The 19,498-nt window shown below is 46.1% G+C and overlaps 1 protein-coding gene across 2 annotated transcripts in view; it reads left to right on the top strand.

Moving 5' to 3' along the window:
- LOC308311944 (uncharacterized protein) overlaps nucleotides 1–19,498 on the top strand; it is an 82,722-nt gene that overhangs the window by 551 nt on the left and 62,673 nt on the right. The window lies entirely within an intron of this gene.

The following is a 19,498-nucleotide window of genomic DNA, read 5'->3' as shown; positions in this document are numbered from 1 at the left end:
TGTGTGTGTGTGTAACAGAACGTAAACATACGGTCCTCTGCTGCAAGCGACTGTTTGGAAACATTGTAACGGGTTGGCAAGCAGCTGCTTGAATGGGGAGGGGGGGGGGGGGGGGTTCGCGTGTGCGTGTGTGTGTGTGTGTCAGTCAGAGAGAGAGAGAGAGAGAGAGTGCCATCGGACTGTGCTTTCCTTGGAGAAAGAAAGGGTGCGTCTGTCTGTCTATGTCTGGGAGAAGTGAGGAGTCAACATGAATGGTGATGGTGATGGTGTTTTCTAGCTATGTTGGCTGAATGCATTTTTTGGGGGGTGGGGGGGTCTGTGACTCTGTGTGTCCATGCATGGGGAGGCCTTCATTTTTATCTTGTGTCCCCCCTCTCTCTCTCTCTCTTTCTCTGCATCAGACACAGAAGCGTGTAGGATCATGGCTGGCTGCTCCAGTATAGTCCCCACCCTGTTTTATCACTGCTCGCTGCCCGTTTTTATATTAGCATCCTGAATGTATGTATATATTTATGATCATCATGTCCTGCTATTAAACAACCCTCCATAAATCATTGTCATGATGCACCGAGGAGGTGGCATTTAATTAAAAGGGGCGAGGTTTACTCGGTCAAAAAATCCTCATTGATAATTTAACCCCGGGAGTGTCGGTGTAGTATGAAAGCAATCAAAACCATTTAGCTTGCATTTGTTACACTCCCTCATCATCTATGTCAATGTGACAGGGGTCTTCAACAGAGGGTCCGGGACCCTAGGAGGTCCTCAGAGTTACTTCAGGGGGTCTTCTGTTATATCTTTGTATAGGCATAGCAGAGATGTTTTTTTTACATTAACAACTTGAACCCTATAGCATCGCTATTCTGAGCTGAACTTTAGCTGAAGTGCTGCAAGGCTTTGTGAGCTTCTAGATGGGCTATTTCCGGCAAAGAGGTGAAGGGTCAAGTTTATTAATAGTATCGATGCTGATATTGCACGTTAACGTGAATCCGACATACACTGATGACGGTGCTGTCAAACGAGTCTATATGAAGATCCATGGTATGGAGTCTATGAAGAAGTTTAATCTGCAACACAGTTCTATAGAAATGATGTACTGGCGGGGGTCCCTGCCTGTCACCAATGTGGATGTGTGCCCCTCTTCTGACTGACAAAGGGCCCTTTCTGCTTGTACTGCGGGCCTCGCCTCTAGTGTTGATGTGTTTATAGACAGACAGTGTTGATATGTACTGCTGCTACTACTAGCGCTGCTAAAGCCGCAGCATGCGGACGCAGCATGCGGACGCCTTGAACGAGCTTAAATGACAGTTATCCTATGTAATCCATAATCCATTTAATGGCTGCCCTGCAACAAGCTACTGGCACACGCGCACGCACGCAGGCACGCAGGCACGCACACAATAATCAGATTTGAACTGGGGACCCTCCAAAACAATCATATTTGAACTGGGGACACCCCACCCTGACAAGCACTTGGAATTATTGGAGTTCCGAGTTGAGGCATGACATTTAGTTTAACTCGGTTCCAGATAAATATTGTGAAAATAGCCGAACTACACGCTTGCCGATCGGCTATTTTCACAATGTTTGCCTCAGTTTTACGTCATATTTGGCCAATCTGGTCCGTATTGAAAAGGTCACTTTAGAAATGTGCAGATACCCTGTATATACAGTACACTTGTATGTTGGCTTAAGGGTTTGTTTACTCTTAATCATCTGAGGACACACACACACACACACACACTCTGGAGGTAGAACTAGAAATCCTTCAGCACTGGGAGGTTCCGCTTGGTTCCAGACGCTAACACTGTAAAGATAATGGCTCTTTACTTGACCGTAGGGAGCAAGGGTCATTTGTACAGGGCGATAGGACTTAGGACAGCCATGCCACTGTCTGTCTGGCTGCCATATGGGACCCATAGCTAAAGTAAACAACTCTCTGCATGCGTGCGTGCGTGCAATCGTGCATGCATGTGTGCGTGTGTGTGAGAGAGTGTGTGTTATAGCCGGTCAGTCAAGTCAACTCACCGCTGGGCAAACTAAAGGACTGTATTTGTTTTTATATATCCTTATATTTATGTTCTTAAATTTTCACTTTAGAAATGTGCAGATACTCTGAACACACTTTGTTCACTGTTGAGTGAGAAAACAATGTTGCACATTAAGCTAATCCTCTGGGGAACCCCCTGCAAAATCATTTGTGGACCCCCCTGGGGTTGTCCCGACTCCCAGTCTGGGGAACCATTGGTGTAGTGTAGGGTGTTTTCAAGTGGCTGAAAAATACGGATTTGTTTTCTTTAACATGAGGAGGACAGACGCAGTTGTCGTGACACAAGCATAATGAAACGAAGCACAGAAGCTGTGAAAAGAAGTCAGCCGGTAGTTTCTGTCGGACCCCGACGGCTCCATAATGGACCGTCTGTCCGTTTCCTCCGAGCGGGCCGGGCCTGATCTGCATCCACAAAGCAGCGGCGGCGGGCGGCAGCGCGCTTTTCTGGTTCTGTGGTGGAGAAAAGTACTCAACGTTTTTAGTAAAAGTATCAATACTGCAAATACTCTGTTACAAAGTATAGACTTCCTGTATTCAAAATGGGCTTGAGTAAAAGTACAAAAGTACTGCCATCAATATGTACTTAAAGTTTAGAAATGATTGTAGTGAACTTAGTAAAAGTACAATATTTGTTTCCGAGATGTATTGGTGTACAAACAAAAGTAAATGGAAATTGGTAATGCTCAAATGAAGTAGTACAAACACCTCGACATTGTACAGTACTTGAGTGAATGTACTTTCCACCACTGGGCGACAGCGGAGTCACAGACAGCCCTAACAATGTGACTCACTGGCTTATACAGTGCAGTTAATGGCTTTGAAAATAACCACTAGCCCTTTTGGCCGGCACCCCCACCCGCCCACCCCCAGGCAGGCACATGCCTTAAAGCCTATTGGATTGTGTTTTGCGAGGGGGAGACGCAGACGGAGCAGGAATCGGGAGTCGTGTTGCATCCATTGTCTGGACCAGAAAGAAAACGCATAGCGGAGACCATGAAAAATGAGCGAAGACCCTAGGACATTGTGGTAGCGATGATGTATTGTTTATTATCTTTTTCCTTCCTTCACTTTAAAAGTAAATAAACTCTAGCTCGGCTTTCCTGCGGCTCTGTGCGCAAGGGCTGAATGCACTTCTTAAGAAGTTAATTATTCAACTGGCTTGTGGAGAATGCAGGGGTTTCAATATTTATATTTGCTCGTGTGGTTAGAGTTGTGATGAGTAGCTGCGATGAATGGATCTATTCTGGAACTTGTGGTTCGGTTTGCCAAATGAACGGCATGGTTCAAAGCAGGCCTATTGTTGTAATGCAGTTAGTTACAACAGCACGGAAGATATGTCCTGGTGATAAAAGACACGTTATTTAAAGCTCACTTAACTCATTACAGGCCCGGAGTTAATAAATGCATTATTAGTCACAGAATCTTTATATATCCAGTAGGATCGATCCCCCGAACCGCGCAAACACGCAGGTTTTCTCTGTGCTTCCACGGAACATTTTGGGAAAATGGAGAGCCAAAGAAGTGAGGCGAGATAACACGGAAGTCAACAGTACAGTAGTAACAGTAATAGTATAGACAATACCACGGTAAGGTTAGGAATACAATTAGGTGTAGGCATTATATTTGTACTGTGGTTACTTTTAGGATTAAGGTTAGGTTTAGGCCTAGTTTTACTGAGGTTACTTTTAGGATTAAGTTTAGGTTTAGGCATATAGTTTTACTTTTAGGAATACCTGGTGGCGGACCCGGATTTGACCCGGGGGGAACACGATTTGGTGACGAACGTTCTTTGTATTCGTCTACAGTGCATCTGTGGTATCACTCGCCAAAAATAGCTGATTTACAAGCCATCGGAGCACCTCGTTGTCGTCCTACTGCAGTAGTATAAATATATAAGTATAAATTCAGCTTAAGTGAACAGTGTACATGATGAGAAATCATGTCTCAGATGAAACGGCAGCAGCACTAACAATGGAACTCGCAGTCTGTTGATGTATTAGCTCCACTATCTGGATGGCTGGATGGCATTCTTGGGCAGCCGGTCGGTCCGCCATTTTACTCCCGAACAAGATATTATCTTAGAAACTACTGGCTGGGTGGGATTCCTCTAGTGTCACCAATAACTAACGGGGAAGGCATCGGTGGCGTTTTAGATTTGAGCTACTATATCGTCTATAACCTCAAACTGTTACTTTTTAGTATTCAAATTCAAAAGCAGCAAAAGTAGCAGAATGTCGCTTTGTGCCGCACTTCGAGCTTGAGGATCTGCTACTTTTGATGCTTTTGTGTGGCGCTGTAGTGTGATCAAGTAGGTTGTCAATTTACGGGGAAAAAAAGTTAAAATCTGGAGAAATTGGAGATAAGATTTTTCTGCCCGACAGCAACAACAGTATAGCAATAGGTTTCCAAGAAAACTGTTAGGATTTAGAAAGACATTTGGCAGAATCGGTCTCTTTGCGGGTTGAGCCAAAACAAAAAAAAAGGCCACTTTTCACCCGTGATATCTCAAAATAGAACGGGGTGGATTGCCATGAAACCTGCTGAGCTCATTCATGCTCCCTGGAGGGTGAAGCATCCTCTGTTGCCTCGTGGCTCAAATCACACAACATAGCCGTCTTCTCTGCTCCAGCACACTACATGTATTTATGAGCACAGGTACAGCAGCATGAGACTGTGTACACTACGGGCTGCAGCAACAACAGACAGTACATGGTTTTCTCATTAATGTCTCCTTGTTCTTTATTTATTTATTTTTTGTTGCTGTGGACAAAAAAAAAGAGCCTCTTCTTCTTCTCCTCCTCCCTCCCACCTGGCTGTCATCTGTTTCAGGTGCGCTTTATTTATTTGAGATGATCCGAGAAGGGATTAGATGAGAAGAGCAGTTGTCAAAGACATTCCAGGCTTCAGGAGTGATCCCTAGAGAGAGAGAGAGAGAGAGAGAGAGAGAGAGAGAGACTATTCTTGATGTTTGAGAGGTCTGTCTGTAATGACCGATGTATGCCCTTTTTTATTGATTGAACTTTCAATTAACAGTTTGCTAAAGGTACAGAGGTATCATTTTTCCCGAAAACTGATTTAGAAGATATCTTAATGGGTTAAACCAGTCAAGTCAGTGAGTCGCGTGAGTTCCAAAGCTATAAAGTGTGACCGCATGCTCCCCCCCCCCCCCACAAGACAACCCACTCCCCACACAAAGCATCCATCCAGGGGCCTGTGTGGTGTAGCTTACCCAGGTTGGGTTACCACCCGGCGAGGCGAGGTGGGAAGGATGGCACTTCAAACGCGGCCCTTTAACTTAACACACCATCATAGGGCCGCCTGCCAGAGGGCACCGTGCTGAGTCACCTGATAGGGCCGCTGGCGGTGGGTGGGAGGGGACCACCGCTCCTCTGTGTCACCTGATAGGCTCGCTGGCGGTGGGTGGGAGGGGACCACCACCGCTCATCTGAGTCACCCGATAGGTGTCGAGGAATTCTGAGAAGTAAACGTTTAATATATCCCTTATTATGGAAGTAACTCTCCTCCATTAGCTGTATTCTGTGATTCTGCCTAAAGGAAGTAACGGGGGCCCGTACGCTTTTCCGTCCAGTCATTGGTCCGACATGTGGAAAACGACCAGATTAAGGTTGGCGAACATGCGTTAAGGTTGACGAACATGCGTTAAGGTTGGCGAACATGCGTTAAGGTTGACGAACATGCGTTAAGGTTGGCGAACATGCGTTAAGGTTGACGAACATGCGTTAAGGTTGGCGAACATGCGTTAAGGTTGGCGAACATGCGTTAAGGTTGGCGAGCGGATTAAGGTTGGCGAACATGCGTTAAGGTTGGCGAACATGCGTTAAGGTTGGCGAACATGCGTTAAGGTTGGCGAGCGGATTAAGGTTGGCGAACATGCGTTAAAGTTGTGCTGCTCTGTGCTTGTGGTTATGGTTAGTTTAGGGTTTGAGGTAGGTTGTCGGACCAATGACTGGTCGGAACCTTAGTGAGGATTCACATGATTTGTTTTGTATTATTATTATCTATTTTACTTCCTATACTGTTCTAAGACAGTATAGTGACTGTTTCTTCAGGTTGTTATCTGAGCTAAACAATCAACAGGCACTCATGTGACATGTTTGTTTCCTATAGTTAGGCCAGGTATAAGGAGCCAGACTGGGTTTCCATTGCGTTGACAGGTTCATGTAAGTTTTGGCTCCTTTACTCGAGTAAAATCACTCATACTGTTGTCTGAATTCTTGTCTTGCGTGCGTTATTCCACCTGGGTGTAGTCCTCCTAGTCCACACTTATTGCATAACCACCCGATCGCAATTATGTGAGATAATCGCATAAACTAAGAAAATCGCTTTTTTAATGACCGATGTAGTCACTACGACCACAAATGTCCCAAGAATCTAGCTAGCCTAGCCACCGAGTTTGCTAGCGCTCTGGGAAAACAGAGCAGCTGAATTCTTTGTTTTGATTAGGTGGTGAATGGTGCTGGATTGATCCACGGCTAGAAGCCGTTTCAACCAATCAAATTGCTTCCTCGAAACGACCTGTAGAATTGTTGAATATACAGTAGGCCTACTTTATGTTGGTAAATTGGTACTGTTCATTGTCAGTTATCTCTTTCTATATTTAAGTTATCTGCACTGCTGAAGGCTTTGGTTTACAAAGGGCAAACGGAAATGTCATTCTTATTTCAATGCCCAAAACACAATGAATTCGTTAAGTATGTCAATTAATCGTCTGCTAAAATGTCACGATCGTGACAGCCACACCTCTGTGTGTGTGTGTGTGTGTGTGTACGCGCGCACAGCCGCACACGTTTTTAACCCTCGCCACACAGACACGTGGTGCCTGCCTCTCTCTCTCTATAGGTCCTTGTTCCGCTAACATTTTGCTGACCTTTCGGTGGAACAGCTGCTGCTGCCATTTGAAAACAAAGAGTACAAATGTCTGGACGCCAGGCCGTCTGCCTGAAGCCCTCCGTCGGGCCGGGAGTGCCTAGTCCCCTCCCTGTTGGCCTTTTCACGAGGACAGGGCCCTCATCGGACCCCCTGTCCCCCTGGAGTCCCCTCCCTGTTGGCCTTTTCACGAGGACAGAGGGCCCATGCCTCTGAACATGATTGTTCCGAGGCCCAGATAACGGTTGTTCATAAGGTGTGGCTGTGCGTCGGTTTCCGTGATTTTGATGGTGGAAAAGCTTAGCAGGTCCCACCGTGGCGAGACACAGCAGTTGTCCCTCAAGTTGAAGTTACCCACCCTAGGGAGGGAACTGACATAAACACTCATGGAGGTCCCTCAGCCAATCATCTTTTAGGGCCCCCGGCCCCCCCACGCCACTAGATCCGTGCCCTAGTGCCCCGCCCACACTCAAACACCTGCGGTGTGTGTGTGTGTTTGTGTGTGTGTGTTGCAGCCTGTTTTGGTCAGGCAGAACAAGGGCACCTCGCTTGTCAGGTGCACTCAAGCGACATCTTACACACACACACACACACACACACACACACACACTCACACTCACACTCACACTCACACTCACACTCACACTCACACACACACACACACACAGAGAGTGCGCGCGTGCATTGCCGTGCAACCATCTATTCTAGACCAAAGAGCAGTGAGTGCTGAGTGACCTACAACTGTCTCTTCTGCGTTTCATTCTCCCAGAGTTAGTAGGTCGCACACCCAAAATAGCCGATCTGTACGAGCCCGCCCTGCGAGCTTGTAGACTGGCTACTTTCGGCGCGTGAGACCAAGTCAAAATCACCCGTATCATCCACTGTGGTTGTCGTTGTTTTCCAGGTATTAATTAACGCTGCGTTGTTGTGTTTTTGTCTCTGTGACCTGTGTTTGCGTCCTTGTCTCATGTGTGTGTGTGTGTGTGTTCACACCAGGTGATCCCTCTGGACGTTCTCCGTTTCACTGCTCTCTGTGTGTGTGTGTGTGTGTGTGTGTGTGTGTGTGTGTGTGTGTGTGTGTGTGACTGTGTGTGACTGTGTGTGTGTGTGTGTGTGTGTGACTGTGTGTGTGCGTGTGCGGCTTGCCTTATCCAGGTGTTTATCACTGACTTCCTGATGGTGGCAGCTGGCTGTTTTGTCACTGTGCACTCACTCCACTCCACCCGCATGGACAATGCTTGCATCAAAAATGCAACAAACCAAACCATGTCATTGCAATCATTGTAGTTTTTCCAAGATTCAAGATTTTCTTTACGTTCATCTTACAGTATGTGCATGTACGCACATTTAATAAAGAAATAAAGATGAATGTAGAAGAAAAGAAGAATGACAATCTTTCAAAGTGTGTACGTTGGTTGTAGCACATGTTAAAGGTGGTGGGTATCATCTGGTATGAGTTTATCCAAGGCAGTTATATTTGCACAGCACATTTCAACAACGAGGCAATTCAGTGAATTGTGTCAAGCAAAGGAAACAATTATCCATTAGGATGCATGAAACAAAAGGAAAACAAATTACACATTATACAGTTAGGTCTAAGAGAAAGAAAAATGAAAAGTAGCTCGATCAAAGACGTCTTTATTAGCTGTGTGTTTTAAAAGAAATACGAGCGGCAGCAGCCCTGCAGTTTTCTGGGTTTGTGCGTTTAGCGAGGGACCTGCATTTCCCATGTTTGTTTTTCCTGAGAAATGTGCTGGTGCAGGAGGCATGATGGTACACACCAATCACACGTTACGACGAAGTCCAATCACTGGTGGTGGCATTACTGACCGTTTAACGGGAAAAAGGGGGATTCTGGGGATATGGGCAGGGAATAAGGTGGATGCCGACCTGCAGATGAGCCTCGCCGCTTTGAATGTGTTAGAATGACACGGCCTGATGCGAGAAGCTCCTCACCACTTAAGCCCTACTTCAGTCAAGGACATAACAGCGGAAATAGCAGATCTTACCAGCAGATCTCCAAGCTTGTTGAGCTTGGTTTTTAAAATAGCGTTCGCGGAAAAACAGATTTAACGCAGGGAGGGCAGTGGGTGGGCACACGACGCAGATGAGGCCCGACTGAAAGCCAAATCAGAGCTCCACTAAAATAAACTGCAGAGGAAGTATGCAGGGACAAAACAAGCCCCCCCCCCCCTCCCCATCCCCACCGGTAACCCGATACCACCTGACACCATGTGTCATGTCAACAAGGAAGTCCCTGGCTTCTTGTTTTGGCGTGCATGCTCTTGTTTTGGTGTGTGTGCTCGTGGATTACCCAGAATTCTGGAGGATCAAACGTATTTGCATAATTTTAGAGTCGGTGAATGGGTTTACAGCGCTAGACAGTTGGAGCGGGTTCAAATCCTGACTGGCCAGTTAAAGGACCACTTCACCACTTTTCAACCTATCTTCATATAATAGGTCCTCACTAATAATCATGATAAAATGGCAAGATTTCTTTCTACTCAGTCTGTGTCTCATAGGAGGGCTGTGGGCAGTTTAGAAACTGTCTTCCAGTGACATCATCATTAGGCAGATTATTTTTAAACAACAATTTTTTACACGTGTTTATATTGTCATTATCGTGAGAACGATGGCTTCCATTTTCGCATTGCAACCTTTCAGGACTAGAAAGCCTGCGGTTCCTATTAGCTTGTATTCCCCATCGATGATGTCACTGGAAGACGGTTTCTGAACTGCCCACAGCCCTCCTATGAGACACAGACCGAGTAGAAAAAATGTGTGCCATTTTTTCATGATTATTAGTGAGGACCTATTATATGACGATAGGTTGAAAAGTGGTGAAGTGGTCCTTTAACTCTGCCTGGCACTGTAAAGCGCCTTTTTTAGGGACGTCTTTTTTTTTGGGGTGGGGGTGGGGGGGGGTACAACATTATGTTGTCGTTGTCGGGACACGGGCAGAATCCTCTCATCGTACGTTTTGTGTTTATTTGTAAATGAACGCCCTGCTTGATCATACTGCACTGCAGCGTCACACCAAAGCATCAAAAGTAGCAGATCCACAAGCTCGAATACGTGGCCGCGGAACACAGTGCGAAGTGTGACACGTTTTCCTTCTGAGCTTGTAGATCTGCTGCTTTCGCCACGTTTGAATTTGAATCCTGAAAAGTAACAGTTTTGGACATAACGTGGTTTCCACCCGACAGAGACGAAGTGTATTATTGAACGGATTTTTTTCCCCCCCCGTTTTACGATTGATGTGGACAGACTGAAACCACACCATGGGACATGTGGACAGAGACTTTAAATACCGTAACGGGCGTGAGAGGTGCTAACACACACACACACACACACACACACACACACACACACACACACACACACACACACACGTGGGCTTAAAGTCACATAAGACAGTCCATTAAGAGAGCGGTTAAGTTGCCATTGTTTGCCTTTCATCCGAGAGGGGATTTCACCGGCACACTGACGCTGAGAAATCCGAGAGGAGAGGACCCCGACGAGCCGAGGTTCAAAAAGCATTTGATCCTATACATGTGGTTCCATTATCGTCCGGACCGTCTCTCTGTGGGCATCGTGTGATTGTCAAAGCAAGCAGCACCTCATCCACAACACCTGTATAACCCCCCCCCCCCCCCGCCTGAAACCGATCCCTGCATCTGAGGGCCAACCGTCCGTGTAATGGAGGAACCTTCGTCATGCCCAGAGGGGGCCGGGGGGGGGGGGGGTCGACACTAACCGCAGCTCCACAACAACCACCATGGTTATTGCTCGTTTACTACGAAGGCTACATTATAATTGCGTAAACTGAAACTAAGATAATAAATGGAAACAGGACTTTGTGACTTTAGTGTGTGTCATGCATTCTTGACTCGGACGCTATCTTTTTCAGCTTCTAATAAATCAACGCTTTCCTCATTATATATAACCTGAAAAACTAAAATTACTGATCTAAAATTAAGACAAATTCAAACGCTGGTTGTCAAAAAGACGACTATAATAACTGTGTTTCCAACTGTCCGTATGAACTGATAAGAAGTGCAGGAGCAAGGCGACTACGGGGCTAATGGCAGAGAGACTGATTTACGATCTGCTGTGTCTGTGTCTTCTATTGTGACTGCACCGTGCCTTGCGGGAGTCGTAGGGAACACGGTCCCGTAAAGAGCCGGAAAAGGCCTGGTGTTGACAGTGATGGGTCCTGTTTGACGGACAGACAGACAGACAGACAGACAGACAGTATATAATGGCTCTTTGTTGTCGAGTGCTTCCTACTGGAAACACATGTCTCAGTGCGGAGGCTAGCGAGGCGCTAACTCAGAGGAAATGTTAACCCATTCTGACCTGAGATCAGATTCTAAAAATGTCTTCTACACATCCTGACAGTTTTCTGAAAAAGCTATGTGTCTATGTCAGTCGTTCTTCGTTCTTCGATTTTAAAAAAATAGCTAAAGCATAGCATAATGCTAACACTAAAAGGGGTTCCCGACCCAAAATGGGTTAATGTGTGGCAGTGTCGCCAGATTTCTTCGAGAGAAATGAGCAACTAGATCAGAAGCGACAAACACATTAAGCACTTTAGTTCAAACCTGTATCATGCATCGGGTGTTTGAAAATATCTGATCTACAAGCTCACAGTCACGTTCACGTTGGGAGCATTTTAACAACATCACAACTCTGGTACGAGGGTCCCTTCTCTGGCACAAATGTTTTCAAATGGGCATAAGCAGACATGGCAACACTGATGTGTATGTGCTGTCTGCCACACACACAGCAGCTTGGAAAATATGCATTATTGACTGGGGGGGATAAATGGGCCTTCCAGAAGAGGGATGGGGAAGAATTTACTTCCTACTTTACAGATTGCTTTCAGTCGCTCCATTTTGCATTCCTGATTGGATTAAGCCCACCCAATGCTTACGTCAGGGCGTTCCAAATGGCTCCTGCCAAGTTCCAACAACAGATATAAGATTGATAGTAAAAAAACAAACACTTTTCTTTAAAGCGTGGCGCCTAAGAGGAAAGCTCTCTACAACTATTTATTTATTTAGTTGATTTGCACAACAGAACATATGCCAGTATACTTACACATACATAATATATAGCCTATTACTTCTTTACAATAGAAAGATGACCGATGGTTAGTTAGTTTTAACCAAGCACCCAGGGAGGCTATCCAGCGTTGAAGCACTCGGCCCTAGTGGTTAGAGCGTGAACTGCAGGCGGACCCGTGGATTCATGACCGGGAAAACCCCGTGCAGCTGGGCTTTGACATTGAGCGCTCGGTTGCACTTCCGCCAAAAAGTGGTGGTCAAATGCGGAAGTAGAAGGTTCTTCCGGGTGCTTAAAACGCCACTGAGCAACTTCCACTGAAATTAATAGCGGGGGGGCGGGGCTAAGTTGGCTAACGCTCCGGTTCAGTCTCTATCCTTTTATTACACTATGGTTTTAAACAACTATACTAGGCCTGGTGTACTGTACTGCGGTCCAACATCTGATCTCTGGTTCTTCTCCTGAGCGACATCTGACCCTAAATGACCCCAGCTTGTGTGTGACCTCACCCAAAAAGACCACTTTTTTCACTCTCTACTCTCACTCTCCCCCTCACATCCCAGATCTGCTGCTGCACCATGGAATCTTAGCAGGTGTGCGTGCATGCTTGCGTGCGTGTGTGTGTGTTCTCCGTAGCCGCGAACCCCCATCTGATCTGAACAAAGTTTTGTGCCAGGGCCAACCAGAAGAAAAGATTTGTGTGAATAAACGTTTTCCAGATTCCAGGTGTATAAGCTTGTAGATCTGCTATTTTTGAGAACTATACTGTTCTAAATCCTAAGTTTTCTGAAAAAGTGATGTTGAGGACTTTAATTGAAACAAACAAGCACACACAGTGTGTGTGTGTCACACACAAACACACGCACGCACACGCACAGTCAAAGCGTGCAGTGTTAATTTAACTTAAGACGGAGCTGTGCATTTTTCACACTAAAGCTAAGCTAACAGTGTGCGGGTCTCAAATAGACTGCAGTGTTTCTCCTCTCCGCAGCCCACTGTGAAATGCCTCCTCCACTGTGTGCGGACCGTACGTCCTGCCCCCACATGTGGACCGTCCCGCTCGGACGACCCCGCGGTTTGTGTGTAGTGCTGTTTTCCGCTCGCTGACCTCGGGGTCAACATTCCTCCCAAATCCGCCAAGGATCCCGTCTTTTATCCCACCAGTATACAGTGGGGTTCCCGCAAACATGTGAGCAGTGTTGCCACGTATGCTTATTAGAAGCCACTGTTTTTTTTCTTCCCCCTTGCTTGCTTGCTGGTTGGTCTCATTTCTAAAGTGTAGTTGCTTATTTGGGGCTTGCTGTGTAAATGTTGTTTAAACCCAGTGGTTCTTCTCAAATATTTTCGTGTCAAGGAATCCCAATTGAATATATGTATTTGTCTGCAGACCTCTCATCTGAAAATGTTTTATGCCAGGGACACCCCCCCCCCCCTCCCCCCCTCCCCATACAAGATGAGCGTTGTTAAATGTTTCAAAAGGATTCTACTCTTTTCTCACATTTTCTTCAAGATTCTTTTTGAAAAGCTCACATGCTTGTGAGCTTGTATCGGCTATTTTCAAATAGCCAATGTATACTAGGTTTAAAGGGGCTTGTGTATGTAGCCTATAGTCGCTTCTTCTGGGCTTGTTTTCATAGACCCGGTTGCTTGTTTCTCTCTGAAAACAGCAGTGCGTGAGGCCCTTCTGGGTCTCCATGGAGGTCTGTGTAACGTCACAACACACGCCAGTGCTTCTTAAATGTTTTAATTTCAAGGACCCCCTGAACTCTCAGAGTTACACACTCGTCTGTTCCCTGAGGGTCCTAGATTTTAGTTTTTATTACACACCATATCGGATCGGTACTACTCTGTATCGACTGATATCGACTGATTAACCCATTCTGACCTGAGATCGGATTCTAAAAATGTCTTCTACATCCTGACAGTTTTCTGAAAAAGCTATGTTTCTATGTCAGTCGATCTTAGATTTTTCAAAAATAGCAGACCTACAAGCTCGAAGCACGCCACTCGCGCTATGAGCTTGTAGATCTTCTATTTTTCAATAGCTAAAGCATGACATAATGCTAACACCAAAAGGGGTTCCCGCACCAAAATGGGTTAACTCATTTTGTGCCTAGGGTGACTTGACTTGTGCCTCCGTTTTGAAATGTGTATAACATTTTCAATGAATCAATCAATACACAGGTCGTGAGTATTGGAATTGGTATTGCTGCATCTCTAGTCCTCGCTCTGAGAAGACTTTGAAGAAGACCCCTGACTTATAGACCCCATGCAGCACACAGTTAAATAATGTTCTCCATTTGTAACTCTTGAGAGTGTTGTACCATGGTATAACCCCTATAGAGTGACGAGTGGCCCAGGAAATGATTCTCCATTCATTTTCGCCTATAGGCTTTTCAAAAAGTATTTACATAAAGACGCTTACGCCGCGGACAAAGCCAACTCGGATCATGACAAATCATGACAACAAACACAATATTTTGTGCCGATCAAATAATTTGAAAGAAGAAAATAAAGGCAGGATACAACACTATTTGTTTTGTTTTTCTTCTTACTAATTATTTGATCGGCCCAAAACATTGTAATTATTGTCATGATTTGTCACGATCCGAGTTGACTTTTTGACGGCGTAACCGTCTTTATATAAATACTTTTTGAAAAGCCTATGGGGGAAATTAATGGAGAATCATTTCCTGGGCCACTCGTTGTTCTGAAAGGGGGCGGGACTGCGACTCTCTATACGGGTACATCTTGTACACCCTCAGAGTTAAAAATAACTGGTGGTATTTTTTATTATCTTTTTTTTACTGTGCGAACGGGATACTGGCCAAAATGTGTGGAAAATGGATACCAGACTTCAGAGGATCTGAGGAATCTGGACTTGATTTAGTCAGTTGTCAGGCCCTTGAACTGTGGTCCCATAAGGGACGGTATAACACACTGCATGTAAGCCCTGTCGCCTATACACGGAACACCAATCAAAGTGCACTCCTCCTCCGCTCTGTAAACACACACTGATTCTCAACCATTCTCAGCCGTGTTGTTTCCCCCCTCTCTGGGCTCTACAGCAGGTCTAGTGATACACATCAGCCTTGTGTGCTGCTGTTCCCATTCTGACCTGAGATCAGATTCATCAGATTCTACATCCTGACAGTTTTCTGAAAAAGCTATGTTTCTATGTCAGTCGTTCTTCGATTTTTCAAAAATAGCAGACCTACAAGCTTGTAGGTGGAGCTTGTAGATCTGCTATTTTCCAATAGCTAAAGCATAACATCACCAGTGAGTGGTACATCTCTCCGTGTTGGGGGCCCCCGGAAGTTCCCAGGCCCACAGGAACGTGTGCCCAGGGTGCCGGCCCCGCTTCCGGCGAGCCACCCCGCCTCCAAAACTGTCCAGAAATGACGGAGTTACAGTGTGGAGGTCCCCCAGGTGGTCCCTCTACTGTACTGTACTGTCACACCCGAAATCATCATATATACAGTTAATATTTGTGTATGTTGGGCTTCGCAACAGTGACGCTTGGTGGTGAAAAGCAACCAAACGCTATTTTCGTGCTCGGACACAGCCAGCCAGCCAGGGACACACATAGCTGTCTATAGGAGTCGTTGCACCACTCAAAAATCCAGTGCGGCATACATCTCTCCCCGACGTACTCCATATTAAAGTTCTCAGTCGCTTCCACCACTGATTGCAACCATTTGGATCCCATAGACGCCTGGAAGCACGTTGCACAGTGAAAACAGCCTATCTACAGGCTCTCCATGCGTCACAGACGCATTTGTAACACGAACAGAAGAAAAATCTTGGGTCACCGCCGGAGCATAAATCCAGATTTTACTGTAAGCATTATAACATTGTTGTTCCTTCGAAAAATGAAATAGAAATAGAACATTTAAAAAATATATATTGTTAGGGTTAGGGTAGGGTCTGATATTTATTCCTGTAAACCATGTTGGCTTTTTAGGACCGACAGTCAATCCTGTAGGTGTGTCTTCACCTCGATTATGTTCAACTAAAAAAGAGTCACAGATATTTCATTTTGTATACAAGCCGTGATTTTCTCAGTGCTGTTCTCAGTGTGGAACAGCAGGAACAAGTATATTACTAAAACATCATAATGTCACATAATGTGTTAATTAATTATTTAGGAAACGGCACTAGTAGTGGGTGTGGGGGGGGCAGGCTCCATTCACAGTCACAGTAGGACTTGGTCATACAAGCCATTTTCAGCCGTGGGATTTTATTTAGCTTTTTTGCCCCCCCCAATTCACCCAGTTCAAAGTCATCTGGTTGGGGAGGACACAGCTGGGCGGGGTGACCAGAGAGAAGAGAAGGGAAAAAACATGAGAAAAAAAAAAGCCAGCGAACGAACGAGAGGTTTCGCCTGGTGGAAGAAACCACCAGTGGTGGAAAGTACATTTACTCAAGTACTGTAATTTTGAGGTACTTTTTTTTGTGTGTGCTTTACTTTAGTATTCCCAATTTCCAATGCCTTTTGTTCAAAATGTGGTACTTTTACGTTTACTTACATTTAATTGCAAACTGTACTTACTACTAGTTACTTTGTAGATTCTGATTATTATTACAAAACATATTCTGCCATTTGAAAATAGCTACACGATCACAATGCGTCGCACTTGTGAGCTTGTAGATCTGATCTGATATTTTCAAACGATTTGAAAACTCGGTACTTTTACTTTTGGTTCTTTTACTCAAGTACATTTTAAATTCTGGACTTCTACTTCTAACGGGAGTATTTCCGTATTGCAGAATTGATCAATACTTTTACTTAAGTAAAACATTTTGAGTACTTTTCCCACAACTGGATGAAACCACAGTGTGGAGGGAGAGGTCACCACCGCCCAACATCCATGAGGTTTTATTGGTTCGTGCACGTGTGCGTGCGTGCGTGCGTGCGTGCGTGCACAGAGCAAAACAAGCCCACCAAAGTGACGGTCGCGTTACAGACACTGATACACATATCTGTTCGTTTTAGCAGTCATAATGTCACAGTCTCAAATGTCACTCTGGAGGAGTTCTTTGAACGTGTGTGTGTGTGTGTGTGTGTGTGTGGTGGGAAGGGCCAGGGCGGGGCAGAGGGAACACTGTTGTGGACTGATGTGTGCAGTGGTGCCAGAGTTTACGAGAGAAATAAGAGCAACCAGGTCTATGAAAACAAGCCAAAAAAAGGGCACTTTGAACCCCTATGCATTGCACTGGCTGTTTGAAAATAGCAGACCTACAAGCTCAGCGGAGGATTGGAATTGGGAGAGAACCGGAGAGAGTGTGTGACGGGTTCACGGGGTTCATGAGGAGAACAGGAGGGGGTACAACAAGCAGCGCTGCGTGAGCCCACCGCAACGTCACCCCAGAGAATGACGGCTCGGAAACATTGAGGTCATCCTCAGCCCGTTTTCCTCCTCTCCGCCGACATCTGTGGAAGAAGCCAGTCAATTCAAAGGAGCTTTATTGGCATGAGAAAACATATACGTTTGTGTTTTAAAGGATAGTCGTCCTTTAGGGTGGTTGTATTCCACTGGCGAACCTTATTTTATCGCAACATCTCGCTGCGGTTTTCGCACTTCTCCATAGTCGGTCAGTCGGTGAGTCTTGCCGCGCTGCGCTGCTTCACATGGTCCATATAGGCTGTCTGCATGCTGGCCGGCCTCTCCTGTTTCAAATCAACTGGCTGCCATGTAGGACACAGTCTGAGCTAGAAACGGCACCATTGACCTGTAAAGATCTGCAAAACCGGCCATGTGTGTCTACATGCGTCGTGCGTGACTGCATGCGTGCGTGACTGCGTGCGTGCAGGCCTGCCACACGTATTACATAATCGCCCTAATCGCAATTATTTGAGATAATCCAATCTCAAAAGTGAATATATACATTAAAAATGAATAAAGCTATTCACGCAATTCACGTAAAATGTCATAATCATGCCGGCAGGGCACTGTGTGTGTGTGTGTGTGTGTGTGTGAGAGTGTAGTGCACAGTATGTGCATGCATGGCAGCAGCAGTATAGTAGACAGGCAATCTCTCTTGCCAGATCTCATTGACTAATACCCTGGCAGCGCTGCCATGGCTAACGGGGGGTCCCTGGTGCTGCGTTGGGCTGTAGTAGTAGTCTCTCTCTCTCTTTCTCTCTCTCTGTAATGTGTGCGTGCTCCAGTGACCTCATCTCTCCAGTGACTACTCCTGATTGGTTAGACAGACCTCCACGTGCCACGCAGGCCAGTCAGTGATTGGTCAGACCTCCACGTGCTACGCAGGCCGGCCAGTCAGCAGAGACCGCCATGTCCGTCTGGCACTGCAGTGTGTCCCCCCCACCCCCCACCCCACATCCCCCGCTGTGGGCAGATGGGGGTGCGAGGGTGTTTGGGTGAGGGTCCATGGAGGGTTCAGAGTCGGCCAGCTTGAGGGACACATAGGGTAGGGTGTTTGGGTAGGGTCCATGGAGGGTTCAGAGTCGGCCAGCTTGAGGGACACATAGGGTAGGGTGTTTGGGTGAGGGTCCATGCAGTGTTCAGAGTCGGCCAGCTTGAGGGACACATAGGGTAGGGTGTTTGGGTGAGGGTCCATGGAGGGTTCAGAGTCGGCCAGCTTGAGGGACACATAGGGTAGGGTGTTTGGGTTTCACATATTCACGTAGCGTAGAAATAATGGGTGCCGTGCCCGTGGTGGATGATGAAAGTAATTTGCAGGAGTGACCTGAGCACCCCAAAGAGTTGGAGAACCTCCGGTTTAGACGGAGCTAGGTCGCCTGAAACCAGGAGAACTTCCGTGATCTGTAAACAACACAAGAGAGCTGTTCTGTCATATCCGCTGCTCTGAAAAACCTCCCTTAATTATTGTGGGAAAGGCGTGTGCGTGTGGTTGTGTGTGTGTGTGTGTACAAACTGTTCTCAACTGATATGCTACTGTGAAAGAAACTGTGTGTGTGTGTGTGCGTGCGTGCGCGTGCGTTTCATTGCCCCTAAAGCCCATGGGCAGGCGTCCAAGGGGACCTCCACTGGTCATCGTGGGAACATTCCTGACACTGCATTATTCCATAATTCCCTCCATGTGTGGCTCCGCTCCCCATGGCACGGAGCGTGGAGAATCACACCAAGGAGCAGCGTTCAGCTTCTTGTAATCACAACCAGACCTGTGTGTGTGTGTGTGTGTGTGACTGTGACTGTGTGTGTGTGTGTGTGTGTGTGTGTGTGTGTGTGTGTGTGTGTGTGTGACATCGGTGAAGTTGCCCCTCGTATAGCGTCGTGTTAGTGAGTTGTTGTATTCTGTATAGCAGAGGTATTATTTTATTTACACCCCTGGCTGTAAATAATGTTTTCATCCACAGCACCCCTAAATGACATTGTTACTCTGTACATCCTTACATTCATGTCATTTTACGGTACATAGCCTAAACATGTAAATCTTCTTTTTGTTTTAAAGATTTGTTTTTGGCCTTTTATTGATGGTATCAAGTGAAGATGGACAGGAAAGAGGGAGAGC

The sequence above is a fragment of the Protomyctophum bolini genome (assembly GCF_963924005.1).
Source record: "Protomyctophum bolini genome assembly, chromosome: 24".
NCBI lineage: Eukaryota > Metazoa > Chordata > Actinopteri > Myctophiformes > Myctophidae > Protomyctophum > Protomyctophum bolini.
Note: the sequence above shows the minus strand (reverse complement) of the source record. Positions and strands in the feature narration are given on the sequence as shown.